The 15,732-nt window shown below is 36.0% G+C and overlaps 1 protein-coding gene and 1 long non-coding RNA gene across 7 annotated transcripts in view; one reads left to right on the top strand and one right to left on the bottom strand.

Annotated features, from left to right (window-relative positions):
- The window catches only part of LOC136847399 (uncharacterized), a 105,849-nt gene continuing 90,117 nt past the window's right edge, over positions 1 to 15,732 (bottom strand). For both annotated transcript variants that reach the window (XR_010855727.1, XR_010855728.1), the window contains exon 6: positions 1 to 1,392. This is a non-coding gene — a long non-coding RNA (uncharacterized lncRNA). The remainder of the gene's footprint in view (positions 1,393 to 15,732) is intronic.
- Positions 1 to 15,732, top strand: part of LOC136847398 (uncharacterized) — a 485,856-nt gene that overhangs the window by 396,187 nt on the left and 73,937 nt on the right. The gene's annotated exons all lie outside the window — the stretch shown is intronic.

The raw sequence follows: 15,732 nt of genomic DNA, 5'->3' as shown, positions 1-15,732 counted from the left end.
GATACTTCAGATTTTATTGTTCACTTTACAGCAATTTAGCACTATTCAGTAAATGAAATAGAAAAAACATTTGATTTATTAATAGCAGCACTATAGTTGGGTATTGTGCTTTGTGGTTGTCAAGAATGCATTCTTCTCTCAAGGAACTTCATTACAGGTCTTCTTACTTTAGGTAGGCTAATACTGTGTCCACGGGGAGGACAAGCATTGTGCGTGATGATGTGGAAGACAACCCCCGACCATATGTAAGCCTGTTGGGTTCCATTTCTTCCCTTGCCCTTGATAGCCAGTAGTTTTTTCCTTCTCCCTGGTTGGATGGAGCATATCTTTTTACACTTCAAAAGGGATGCTGGTGCTGCTTTCGTCCCCTTTTCTGTTGTTGAAAGGATCCTTTAGGAATGAGGCTGGAGGCTTGTAATGGCTCCGAGTCAGAACGAGCTTTCTTCAGCTTGGGAGGAGGAAACTCTTGAGCCATTGCTTCCCGTATTTCCCTTTCCCAAGAAGAGCATATATTGTACAACTCTGTTGTCGGATTCGTCCAATGAATTAAGCAACAACATACTCCTCAAAAGCTCGCTACAGAAGGGTGATGATGTAAATAAGGTTGCATATGGGAGTGACATATTGGAGCTTGCCATTGTTTTCCTTTCAAGCCTTATGCGACACTCCAGAAAATCCTTCGAGGACTAGTGGTGGTTATGCTAGCAAAAAGTAATTACCAAATTTTCCTTCTACTGCATGTAATTTTTAAAATTATTTATGCCTACGTTTACAAACTACGCATAGTAGCAGGCAAACCCGATATCTTACAGTATGGATTAGTCACACAAAATTAGATTCCAGATGTAATTATTTCATATGAAAACTACGCTTCTTGTTTCAGTGGGAATTTTATATATAATATTGCTTAGCATTTGAGAGTTAAGCTCCTTCTTACAATGGGAATATTGCTTAGCATTTCACTTTCATAGGAGAGAAACTTTACAAAATCAGATTTTCTCCAGTATCTCATTTTCGAGAAAATAAGTTCTGATTCAGCTGTATCTGTTGTGCCCATTCTCTGTATCTATAACAGGAAAAAATGTCCTAAAAAAATTGTCGAGGTGCAATTTGCTGAAGGTTTCTTAGTCATTGGGGAAAATTTGGTACTTGTGTAATCAGAAGAAATATCATTTGTAGTGGAAGGATCTGGCAGCAAGAGGGGTGAACTTGTAAACCCAGCTAACTTGAAAATCTTGCTGTTGTGTTGCTTGCATTTTCTGGGGAAAGCTCATAGGCTTTATCACAGTTGTAATGCAGAATTATTTGCAAATAATATACATGGAGAGGTATATTATACCTAGCTGCTTAATGTGGTACATTTGCTGTTTAACACCGCAGATTTTGCAGAACCTGAAAAAAACAAATTGTACTTTTCAGTTTTTTTTTTTCTGTTTGTAGAAGTTATTGACAATGATTGCCTCTCTCTTGTCTAGGGAATGGACATTACTGTTTAGTCTTATTTTCTTTGAAATTCAAAACTTTGAATTGGATTTATGAAATGAAATTGTTATCTATTAAAGGTATGTTTCTTCACAGATAAAATCAACATGTGTGAATTGGATAAATGTAATTGTTATTAGAACTTTGTTCTGTAAAGAAACAAAGTTGGTTTTCAGTAGATAATTAAGTTCAAGGACAAGTGATCATCAAGATGAGAAGCATTTAAACAAAATACAATATAAATTGATTTTGTTAAAGTTGTTTACCTGTGCATTTTGTTGAAACCTGTTACCTATCGGTTGATAATTTGAGTACTGTAGGCTATGCAAAATAAAACGTTCGAGTATTTCAAGATTACTTAGTTTGGTTTGGTTTCAAAACTATTGTGTCAAGGTTAAAAGCTTACGTTTCTCTATAGGTGTTGTTTTCACATATAATTGGTAAGTGTTGTATCTCTACTATCATTAAAAATTAACTGGTAAAAGTGTTGTATCTCTACTATCATTAAAAATTAACTGAAGTTCCTGTTCATCAACAGCAGTCTCTTTGAAGAATAACTAAAGAAAATTCACAGCAAAGTACACACTGTTACAATTAACCTAGCCACTGTAAAGAGGAGAATTTATCCTGTAAAATTCCACCACTCTAGACTGAAAAAGTAATTTTTAAATTTAATGCATAATTTTCACTAATAATTTGCTCCTGCAGTATTTTCTATAAAGTGCACACTTTAACTGCCCTAGTGCAAAAGAAATGTACAAAAAAAATGTTCTTGATGTTGATAACCACCACCAGTTACCATTCCAATTGAAGCTGAGGGCAGCTTCATTTCTTTAGAGACTTGACTACACCCACAAGTGTTGCATCATCGGCATACTAAATCTTGTTTTCCAAGCCAACAACCATATCGCTTGTGTACACTGAAAATAACAGTGGACCAAGAACACTGCCCTGTGGAACTCCAGACACAATTGGTCTTGGTTCACCAAAGATCTTGTCCATAGCAACTCGCTGCTGCCTACCTATAAAGAAATCTTGAAGTAATCCTAAAACACATCCACCCACTCCAAGATTCTGGAGTTTATAAATCAGTGCCTAGTGATTTACTAAATCGAAAGCAGCACTAAAATATAATTGAATTACTCTGCACTCAAAACCCTTATCAAGGTTCCCTTGCAAATGGCATGTCAAGTATAGAAGAGCATCGCAGGTACCTAACTGCTTCCTGTATGCATATTGACTATCGGCTAACAATCCTTTAGATTCCACATACTTATATAGTGGCTTAAAAATATGTTTTTCAGCAACTTTGGAGAGCATAGGGAGAATAGAGATTGTCCTGAAGTTACTGCAGTCTGCAGATATGCCACTCTTTTTAATAGGCACTTCATTACTAAGCTTGTAATCATCCACAAATATATTACGTCGACATAAAAACTATAAAATCTAGTAATCTTGGGAGACAACACACTAGAAATCAGGTTGAAAAACCCACTTGTCAAAATTCAACGTTAAGAAGAAAAAAAAAACAGGCCTATGGTCAATTAAAGGAGTATGCCTGAAAAATAATATCAGATGTTAGAAAACTTTAAAGTTCATTCTTATAAAGAACTTATTTTATGAATAAGATTTAATAGCATGGATTAAATTTGAGATTATCTTTACACCGAACACTTACAAACAAAATTTTGCACCAATTTTTACAACCTAAAACAACATTGTAGACATCAAACCACTTTTAAATTTTCTGCATTTCTCCATTAAATTTATGGAAAATTCATGCATAACCCAACCACCACCATATTTTGTTCTGCAGTTTTCTTAAATCGGAAATCTGTCAATTTACCAATCAATATTAAACTGTTCATAACCCCTGGTCTAGAAATTTAAGTTGCCTATATACTACCCGTATCTAAAGCATTATAGTCATACAGTACTTACATTGTTAAAATTTTGTTGCATCTTGAAGCAGTTTGGTGTAAACCCAAAATCCTTTGAAGCGTCTTTAGATTTCACAGCTAATTCGTGCCTCCTGAAGTCTTGCTTAATAAACTTCTTCAAAGACTTGCTTTTCTTCGGGATATGCATCAGTTTCAACCATCGTATTCAATATTAATGAGGTTTCCTGAAAGAATAAAAATTCTTTTTAAAACCACTGTCTACAGCTACCAGCTTGTAAAGTAACCTCTACTTTCATTTCTATTAAACAGGGTACATATATATTCAAAGTCCAACTGATTCATTAAAAATGAATGGGTTGCAGCTAATGTAAACCCGATGTAGAAACTGCTTCGTGTTAAATTGTCACTACACACTTAAAGTTATATTTCAGACTGTAACAAAACCTTTTAAGTTTTCTTTTAGTCAAAATTCAGAAGAAACACTAAGCAACTGTCCTCTTAGCAGTGGATTCCTATCGATACCATGCTTATTAAGAAGCTATTTACTAATGTCTGACCAATGATTTAGTCAAGGCAAGCAGGAAAAGTTATACTTGAGTTGTACTTCAAAATGAAGTTCGACAGAGCGACTACCCATACCAAGGCCAATATCAAGACCTCATCTAAATCGAGAGGTTCTTGACTCAATCCTTTGCAATACAACGTATCTTTCCCTCATAACAATCATTTAGTAAAACTAATGTCATACAGCTTTTCCTCTCCTTAAATCTTAAAACTTTTTCTGTTCAAGTTACTGAGCCTGAAATAAAAGTAAAAAAAAAAAAATTGTTTTCATAGTTGCCATCCTCAAGTTCAGTCATTGCATTCTTCACTACATCGTACTCAAATGAGGGCCTCAGAACCAGAAGGTTGTAAACGCCACCCCCACCGATTTGGAGTTAGGCATACCAGTAGATGTGGCAAAGTTTCCTCTGTCTATTCGTGGCATTTCTAAGCTATTCAGCCGTTTCAGTAAGGTCGAAATCCCTGATGGAACAGTAGGAATTATCGATTTTAGCTATATGAATGAACGTGATGTCGCGCGGAGCTTACAGCCTCATAAGAGCTCAGTTACAACCAGAAGGTTGCATGTGCAGCAGCTCAGAGCGAGCCAATGAGAGCGCGCGTCACTAAACGGGTATTCAGTTCTAGGCCAATCAGCATTTTCCCGCATAAGGAGCTCGTAAGTGTCGGCCAATCACCGCGCAGTTTACATCTCCACTATTGTTTACATTCCCAGTCTAGTGATTTTCGCGGCGAAATTGAATGTCCGTAGTGTCGTGATTTGTTTTTTTATTATTATCATCCCTTATTTAGCGCCATTATGTCTTCCTCTGATAGTGAGAGTGATCACTGTGATGTCGTGCAACGGCCAAGAGGAAGAAAAAGGACAAGGAATGAAACGTCATGGAAAAAAAACAATGTTAAGTTATATACTGCCCGATGCAGGCCAAGAATATGTTTCTCGGTGGACAAACTCGTGGCTGCACGTAATGTAGGCCAACCGTTTTAATGGTTAAACATTATGATGATGGAAGGTTATCATCGTCAACATCATTATTACTAATATTACTGTATTATTATTATTATTATTATTATTATTATTATTATTATTATTTTCCATCACACTATATTGATTACTCATCAATATTATTGTTATTATTATTAATATTATTATTATTATTATTATTATTATTATACATCCATTGTTGTTATACCAAGAATATAATAACACTTTATTATCATTTTACACATTTAATTATGGTTTAAGTGCTGGTTATGACCAGAATATACACAAATGTGAGGGTTAGGCGGACATTTTGAATGCTAGCGCGCAAGCGCACCTACAATTTTTCAAATTTTCACAAAAAGTTTTAAAGAGTAGGGCTTTCATATGAAACTTAGTTTAAATCAATATCTTTCTTAGAAGCAGAGTAATGAATGCTAGACTTTGAGGGCAATTTACTCATTTTTAAAAAGTGGCGTTTACAACCTTCTGGTTCTGAGGCCCTCAAATGTGCTAACAGTTTTTCATACAAGTCTACAAATACCACCATCAAGGAATGTTTCAAGTTCCCTTCTAATCATAGAGATAACCACAATCTTAAACAACTGTACTTTTCTCAATATACAAATCAATAGTTAAGGTTAATTCTGAAGCTCCTTCACTCTCAAACATGCTTGTCAATAAAAACGCACTTGTACCAATGACAGTAACACTGCAGCTTTCTAGAGTAAGCAAAGGTTGTCATATTACTGCTTTTCAATATCAGGTTCTAGCACGATCAGCATCTGCTCCAGTTACCGAGGTTTGTACCTTTGGATTCTTCTCCAAACAATCCAGAAGGCTCAAGGTTAAAAAGCAAAGTGATTATCTGGAACAGCGAAGATATACTTTGATAAAAATCAGGATTACTCTGGATTCTTAGTTGCATACTTAATGAACCTTCCAAAACAATGATGCAAAGCCTTTAAGGGTTTCCTCTGATCGCTAAGGTTAACCTGCATAATTCAAAGCTATACTACTTTCATACAAAAACTACCTACTTGCACCGCAAAGCATGATATCTATTATTCTCGCCAATACTACAACAGCAGCCAGAAATGTACAAAGTAAGCTGCTCTCTTTTAAGTAGGCCATCACCTTCTTATATTCTGGGAAGTTCGTACAACCCTCACCTTCAGAAAGCAGTTCTGTCTCAGTTCCTTAAGACTGGTTCAGCGTGTGAATAAAACCTAACGGTATGACTAAAAAATCGAGGACTTATGATGCTAAACACAAAGTCGAAACTATCACACAATTAGGGGCAATAACAGAAGCCGTTAAGTTCAGGCGTTGACGTCAAAACCAAAGGCACAGAAATAGAAGCAAGAAACTTTAACAGTATACAAAATACTATAAATACGATCATATAGGGTACTAAAAAAAACCAGCAGTCAAATATTGGAATGCTGTAAAAAGTTTACAACATTACCAATTCTAAAATTAATTCAATTCAAAGCATCAATAACTAATCATATTCATCTATATAAAACACAAAGAAGCTTACGCCTCATTAAGTGTATCTGTACTTTGGAATATAGCCGAATAAACACATCACAATTAAAATGAAAAGCTTTCATGCTGAGGGCTAAGTATTTAAAGTAGCACTTAACCCGAAAAATGTCCACCCTGTCTACAATTCAAATGGCATTCAAACCCTCTTAAAATGAAAATCACACTATATTCAAGTTATAAAACTCCGTTACTTTATTACTGAACTTCAAATTCAAGCTGAATATTAAATACAACTACCAGAATCCAAATAGATTTCTAATAAAACTATTTTTACGCCATGCAACCCTCCCAGCCACCTACGCCACTAATGATCAAAATTCCTAAAAGCAGAATTTTGAGACACTTGGCAAGGTTGAAACAATTCAAATACAGTCAAATACAATACACGGTTGGAAGTTTCGAAGGTACAGGGAACGGGGTTAGTTGTAAATTAAAGAAGAATGCTGTGGCCTAGACCTAACTTGGCCTGATAACACCGGGGAAATTAGGCCAGGCAGAAACAAGCCACACAAAACCACAGTCAACAAATTAGTCCGTGAATTTCTCCAGTATTTATTCTTACTATTCTCACCGGGAGTAAACACTGCTTCTACCACACATTTTGGGGAAAATATTCTCAGGCCTGGTCAAACCTACAGCATTCAGTATCCGTAAAACAACAAATCACAGCCAACACATCACTTCTGTCAATTAACAGCATACCTTTTATAAACTAACCTTCAGTACAAGAGCCAACGATTATGTTAATATAAAATTATTAAAATGTGGCTCTAAATCTCTAATATAATACTAATCTTTTTAGTTACAAAAAAACAAAAAGTCACATTACTCATCCACAGTTGTATTAGGAGAATTTAATGATTACCAAAAAAAATTTTTTTTCTTAAAATCACAAAAAAAAGGAAATTTAAACATGAAACTTCATTCCTTCCAGACCACAGGACTAACTCATGACTGACTTGCCCACTGCCTGGTCGATTGCTGTCCATTATCCCTTTTTCGAAGTTTACCCTCTTGTTGGAGAGAGAGAGAGAGAGAGAGAGAGAGAGAGAGAGAATTTGTGCCATGCATGAACCTACACGTAACATCGAGATTTGTGCCATGCATGAACCTACACGTAACATCGAGAAGTTAGGGAGCAGCTAATTTTCTATTTTAATTATACTACTAATCCGAGGAAAGTAAAAGATGGTTATCAGTATTTTTATCGGTGGAAAAAACAAAAAATAGGCAGTCACAAAGGGCTAACTCGTTAAAGTGACACTGGTAATTTTCATGGGTTGGTAACAATAATTTTATAAAAAATAGATATGAATTTCAGACAGGTGATAAGGCACGTGAGAAACAGCATTCCTTTTCCACAGGACAAATGTGGAGGGTTTGGAGGCAACTAAAGTTATAAATTTGTAATTAGCTATACATAAATGAATGAAAAATAGCACTAAACTTTCTTTATGCTCATATAGCGTTTTAACCATGCACAGACTGGTTCCTTATATTTGGCCTAACTTTAATGCTGGCACATTCAGTAGTGGAAGCACTTTTGGTAAGTTAAGCGTTATGGCGTATGTTATTGGGCTATTTTTTTTTTTTTTTTTTTTTTGTAGTCACATCCGCGAGTAGACCTTACGCAGAATTATCTTTCATTACAACGTTAAATCAAGTATTTCATTTTCACAATACTTACATCCTTTCTACGAAAGGACAACCCAAGTGAGACGCATCTTTCCCAAAGTTCAACAAGACTTGCCAACACTAAACCTCGAAACGGATTTCACTCGTTACGAGTGCTTTAAGGGTAAAAAAACAATTTGCAGATAACTATAATTATAATATTCGATTTAAAGTGTTAGTGCTTATGTTCTGGAGATAATTCCCGACACTTCCTTGTTTCATTAAGTGACTCAATGGCAAGAAAATGGAATTGGCTAACTTGTCTTAAGATACAGGATAAGCACAGTTCCCAAATCTGGATTAAACATTATTCATATCCAAAACTAAATTATTCTTAAACCCCTTTTAGTAAGTAATACCAACGACAAAAACTGGCAAGCTTACAATAGTTTTATAACTAATTCGTAGATATTTTACCTTTTTAAGCGCAACTATACTCCAAAATATCAGCTACTTTAAGGTAGCCTTTATTGATTCATCTAGGTAACGTCCTCTTACCTAAAAAATAAATGTCGAAGCCAGCCTTATATGCAGTCAGTTTATAACGCGCCAACACGAGTGAATTTACATTTGGATCAACATAACCAAACGCTCCGAAAATACGAGACCGAATACAGAGACAAGAAAAAAATATCTGGATCAACGAGCACACGCTGTAGGAGTCTAAAGTCACAAGCCCGATCCTCCTCACACAATTCCAAACACTTACCTGCCCTAAAGGATTTTTAAAGGCTGTAAACTACCAGCATCTTCAGCTGGTCTTTATTATAAGATGGTATTCTTATTTGCCTGAAGTTTCAAGAATCCACTTGAGTTACCAGATCCTCACATGCAATTTCACCGCAAAATCACTACCAAACCCCAGTTAGTAATTTTAAACAAAACCAATGGCATTTAAACAAATGCACGGTACTTCTATACACATCAGCTTTTAAACAACCCGTCCTCATGAATAGCAGGAGATCTGATTAGACGTCAAGGGGTGGTTGTACAGTCCCAGTGATTCATATTCCTTTAATGTGTCTCTTAATTCTAGAAAGATCCGCGGAACGCCGTGGTTGGTACCAGTCCTTCGGGATGAACCCAAAAAACAAACTAGGCTAATTTCTCAAAACATCTGCGTAAACATCTCAAATGATCTCACCTGTACTGTATTATATAGTACACCTTTCTATATTAAAAAATTCTATCAATACAAAACTATCTCCGTTCGGGGCTCTTCTCTAGAATTAAGTCCTGCATTAACCTTAAGCTGTGCAGCAAACTTTTTATTATTTACCCGTTTAACACATCAGACGCTTCAAGCTTCTTCGAAAGTTTGGCTGTTAAGATCCAGTGGCCTACTTACCACAGATGTTGAAGATAATCTAGGCACACGTTACACAAACACAATACAAATAGTTCTAGAACAGGCTAACCATACTCTTTGAAGGTTTTCTTCACTGTCAGGATCAGTTCTGAACATTACTGAGTGACCTTACTAACCGTAGGTAAATTTATTAGCACAGGAGAACATGATGTATGTACCAGTTGTGCTATGCCACCATTACTGTTCAAGTGACAAATCAAAAAGAAACAAAGGTTTTAGTAGTAAACAAAGCGAAGATACTACTGCTATTTTAGCCGGAGTTACATATAATAAACAGATTTGTTTTATCTACATCATAACTTTTACCTGAACTCTATCAACAATCAACAAAGAATTCTGAAGGTCCGAGCTGTCTGTACAACCAGTCCTGTGTTCACTAAATATCACCCAAACGAAGTATATTTCAATATGGAAAGTTAAGGATAAAGATTTAAATTAACTACAGTATGAAATCCACTTTCTTGAACATTATTTCAGATTGCGAGGGAGGGGAGGGAGCCATTTTTGAAATACTGTTATCTAACAAAAGCATACATAGGATCCATCCATTCTGACATTTCACCAGCTTTTCAGTCACTATTTTCAAGAAAACGTGCCAGTGCGGCTTCTATACAATTATGCTTTTTTACTTATTTTAATTCCGATGCCATTTCTTATCCTTCGTTCTAATGAATAAACCTCACGACAATATTGGGAGACAATGCCGGATTTATATACTTTGGCAGTATTTCTGTTTAAAACAGAGTGCCTTTCTCAACTGTATTCTCTACAACTCTGGCAGTTATTGTAGGATATATGCCAAGTACTACAGTACTACTTATTACAAGCCTAAGAAATGACTGGTTTACATAATCACTGGTCAACATGTCTTCTTGCTTATCTCCATTCCCCTTTAGCTTTACATTAACAGCTTCCTCAACCACAGTAAAATTCCACACTGTCAAGCATATACAAGTATTTCAGCAGAATTTCTTGCATCGATGGTTACAAGGATTTCGAAGACTACCCCCACGATAGTTTCAGTCATGGTTTCATAAAGGCAGCCTTGCCAAATTGTTTTAAGACAACGAACTCTGTTCATTCACGAATGCTCAGTCCCTTTTACCAAGAAAAAATTGTACTAGACATTTCAAAGAGCCAAAAGAAAGAAAGGAGCGTTTACTCGTCTTCGGGAGCAATTACCTTGTTTACGCTAGTTATAACTATTTTTGTATAGGGGAAAGTAGTGTACTATTTAACGTCAGTTTCACGTAGAAAATTCACTAACTCGAGGAAAATTTACACAGCTTTGGATTTCTTAATAGAAATACGATTTCATCATTAAACAACTATTAGACTGAGTCTGCCGAACAAAAAATCCAACTATCTTCGTCGCATATAAAAATAATTACATCAGAGTACTTCGCCAGGAGTGGGTTGAAAAAGGTCTACTTTAGGTTTTGATACATCCCAGGGAGGTGGTTTCCAACGGTTCATAGGATTACCTACAGCAGCTTAACACCGATTGCTCCAAATGAATCTACATAGGCCCAGATCCAAGCTAAATAATGCTTAAATTTCAGCTCATCCTCATATGTTTAACTGAAATATGTAAAACCTTACGAGCAAACTTTTCTTGGGGAAGGACTGGTTTTAACTGAATTTTCAAAGGTTAGCACATTTCAGGGTTGGAAAACCACGTTAAAAGTGACTAGCCTGATTTTGGCTTACCTTTGTTGATTTGACTTGCAAATGTATTGTCTGTATTAACAGTGAATTACGTGCAAGAAATGGGGCTTTTGCCGCACATTAGCAGTGTTTTTCAGCTTTTTTTGGGGATTACACCAGTTACTATTTTCGTTGCCACTAGAAAACAAGCTGGGAATTAGTTTTATACTGGAAGCGCAAAATTCAACAAGAGTACCGTTAGAAAGTATAGCCACATCCACATTTTTTTTTTATATCTAAAACGGATATTAGGTGCTAGCAAGTTTCCGGTAATTAACCAAGGAGTTTCGCGTCACACTTCCATACACTGAACTTGGAAGAGGCGACAACCAGCACAAGCGTTTAGCATTTAACCTGCTTCAAGCTTGAGTTTTACCTTTACACTGATCGACTATTGGACTCTAAAGACTTCAGTTTCCGCACTTAAAGCCTTTACCGAGGAAACTTTCTTACAGATATGCTTTGCTATGTCTTCCCGATATACGAATACTATAAATATTTACCTTAAATCCACAAAATGCTGACAAATTTTTCGATACTAACAATGTCACTGTAACAACGTCACTATTTACAAAAATAAGGAGGCAAACTCAATACTCTGACCAAAACAAGAGCTCTTTTGTAAATAACGCGCTTTCGAAAGTTCTAACCAATCACAGACGTTCATGTGGATTTTCTCTCACGTAGAGGATGTAACACGACTCCTCATTGGCTGAGAGGCAAGCAAGAATTCTCCAGGAATACAGTTTCACTTTTTCGAGACATTACGGAACTGCATGTAAAACAGCGACACCTGTTAGTAATGTGACTAACTAGAAAAAAGTGATTTTAAATGTCTTTATATTAATGAAGTAAACTTATGAATATTCTCTTACAACATCTATATATATATATATATATATATATATATATATATATATATATATATATATATATATATATATATATATACAGTATACTTATATATATATATATATATATCGTATTTTTATTTTCTCAGTCTATTTCAGTTTCTTAAAACAAATAATTCTAAAATTTAAAAGTTTAACTGAATACCTGATAACTCAACTCTCTTCATAGAAAGATTGTTAGCTACAGCGTTAATAATAATAATAATAATAATAATAATAATAATAATAATAATAATAATAATAATAATAATAATAATAATAATAATAAAAATAATAATAATAATTTGTCTCGGAAATGCACTGAACAGGGAAAATGTTCTAGAAGGAGTAGGAAAAAGTTCACAGCGTTTGTACTTGTTAATCAGATCGAGCGTATTCCTATAAGGGGGTGGGGTGCTCTCGAATCAAAATGCTGTTCATAAAAATGGGCATTTTTTTTTTATCTGCCTGTAAGGTTGACCTCCTTATATAAAAACTTGAGAACTAGCGTATTTTTAACAAACCTTAACAACCTGATAAGCGTGGCAGTGGGTCCTAATGAAGGCTAAAAATGAAAAAAAGAAAAACTTGTGCAATTATTTTCAGAACTCTCGCGATAATTGTTCTTCCACACAGTCACAAAGGCTCAATTTATTTTAATACGTATAATTAACCCAGGGAAGATTTAATTTTATGTAATAAAATAAAGCATGCGCTATAGAATGGTGTTATGAAGCACTCGACTCGTTGTTGAAGTTCTCACTTCTTAATTTCAAAATTTTATAACCACAGTTATCAAATTATAGACATAGCTTCTGTAGAAAGAACATGTCATTTAGACAGAAGAGAACTATCCTTCACAGACAAAGTTTTATGAAGGAATCCTTTCTCCAGGGATTATAATAAAGCACTGGTAATTTTTTTCTCCTAATCATCCCGTCTCGGCATGCTACCACCTCTTTCATATACTCTGTGGAAATCAGCGATCCTTGGACTGAACGATTCACTGACTGTTTTTCCCCGCTGCTGCCATGCTTTGGAACTTTCTTTCTGTACATGTTTTCCTCGATTCCTACAACAAAGCATTGCCCACCCCGCTGGAGCTTACATCTAAAAAAAAAAAAAAAAAAAATAGAAGAAGAAAAATGATTCATTCCAGTATTCATTACACCTCCCCCGCCCCACCCCACATCCAACCGCCCTTTCCCTAAGCACCCTGATGGGATCCCTACTAACCCCCTCCCACCCTTCCACGACCTCTGTATTTACATCACCTTTTTTCCGCTTGATCAAAAGATCTATTCGCTACAAAAATGAAAACGGTTTTAAAATGAACGTGAAAATTCGTATCGCTGTTTTATTTCATTGCATCCATCCTAACGGGAGTAATTACTTCCCATGATTAAAAACTTTATTTGGCTCTTGAGAAAAATTAAGAATCTCCTTTTCTTTTTATTAATGCTCTCTCTCTCTCTCTCTCTCTCTCTCTCTCTCTCTCTCTCTCTCTCTCTCTCTCTCTCTCTCTCTCTTCTCTCTGTTCTGTTGTAACTCCTGTTATAGTTTTTATCTCCCCACCTCTCTTGGAATCTGAAAAGGTGGATTTTTCACAATTCAGTGTTTGAAAATCGTCTCTCACAGTAACGATCTGATGCTAGAGAATACTGAGACAGAGCAGCTCTCCCAAGTCTTTGTGGCCAACGTGTGCAGCCTTAAGCCCTTCAGTCAGTATCCATAATATCACCTACCAGTCAACTCTCACGTCATCACGAGATCAAATTACTGGCCCCTGTAAACCAGCCAGCATCACTGTCAAATCACGTAATCCACGTTATTTTGTCTGCCACATCCAATGAGAGTGTTACGTTTATCCTCTAATCGTGAAGATACATTTGCATCGTATTCATAAGTATACGAATGCAAATCCAAGTTATTTATAAAGATAAAAAAATTATACTATATGTATGATTTTTTTCTAGTAGCCCTTAACTAAAATCCGTGCTGTATAAACTGATACATTAAAAATAGTGCTTTGAAGCACTATTCGTTGGAGTTCTGACTTTTTAATTTTAAAATGTCAAAACTCCATTTATAGACACAGCTTCTGTAGAAATGGCAAACAACTCGGACTGAAGACAACTGTCCATCGATGATAAACTTTTACGAAGGAATTCTTTCCAAGGGACGACATAAACACTTAATAAATATTTTCTTATATTTATCATGTCCCAACAGGCCATCTCCTCTTACATTTACTCTGCGGTAACCAGTAATCCTCGGACTCAACGATTCATTGCTTACTTTTCCCCGCCACTGCCATGCTTTGGAACTTTCTTCCTGTACATGTTTTCCTCGACTCCTACGATGAAGCATTGCCCACCCCATTACCATTTGCATATACAAAATAAGGAAAATATGGGAAAAACAAAAGTTATTCATTCCAGTATACACTACGCTGTTCACCCCCCACCTCATGCCCCACCGCCTATTCCCAAATACCCTCATGGGGTCCCTAACCAACCCCCTCCCACCCTTCCATGACCTCTGTATTTACCTTACTCTTTGTTTCCTCTTGATCAAAAGACCTCATCGCTACAAAAATGAAAACGGGTTTAAAAATGAAAGTGAAAATTCGTATCACTATTTTATTTCAATTTATCCATCCTAACGGGAGTAATTACTTTCCTTGGTGAAGATTCTGTAGTGGCACGTCTGTTTGTCTGTCCGTCTCTTTACTGTTTGTCTGTCCGTCTCTTTACTGTTTGTCTGTCTGTCTCTTTTACTTCCTTCCAGGGAAAATACTTCAGTGCGCTTTTGAAAAAACATTAGGAATCTCCCGCTTCTGTTTGTTACTGTTCTCTCTCTCTCTCTCTCTCTCTCTCTCTCTCGCTTTCCACTGTAACTTGTTATAATTTCTATCTCCCCTCCTCTCTTAGAATATGAAAGGGAAGATTTTTCTCAATTTTAAATTACAAAAAAAGTTCCTTTTGCATCTCGTCCTCCTCCCACAATCAAATTCACAGTTTTTGAAAATCGTGTCTCACAGTAATGATCTGATGCTAGATAATAGAGAGAGATAGAGCAGCTCTCCCAGGTCTTTGTGGCCATCGTGTGCATCCATAAGCCCTTGAGTCAACATCCATATCACCCACCAGCCAACACTCACGCTGTCCAATCACTTTATCAACATTATCCGGTCTTCCACATCCAATAAGAATGTTACATGTATTCCTTGATCGTCATGCGATAACTACTTCGTATTCGTAGGCAGACAAATGCAAATCAAAAGGATTCATATTAATAAACAAAAATACCATATGTATGACTTGATTTTTTCAGCAGCCCTTAGGTAAAAAATGTATACTGTATTTACTGCTACGTTCTAATTGGGTATTGTTCGTCAGGTTCTCTATTTCATCAGGGGATCTTCTGTGCTAACTTTATTTCCTCCTGAACGTTAGCTGGATCCAGGTATCTATATAAAACAGCGCGAGGTCGATGCTTTGACTACCTTGGGAAGCTTGTTCTGGGTCCTCTTACACGTGCTTTTTTTTTCTTTTAAACACAGTGCTTCCACCATCACCCTTTTTGGTTTGCCTTTTAAAGCTGGAACAT

This window comes from Macrobrachium rosenbergii, chromosome 16 (assembly GCF_040412425.1).
Source record: "Macrobrachium rosenbergii isolate ZJJX-2024 chromosome 16, ASM4041242v1, whole genome shotgun sequence".
Classification (NCBI taxonomy): Eukaryota; Metazoa; Arthropoda; class Malacostraca; order Decapoda; family Palaemonidae; genus Macrobrachium; species Macrobrachium rosenbergii.
This window is presented reverse-complemented; position numbering and strand designations above follow the sequence as displayed.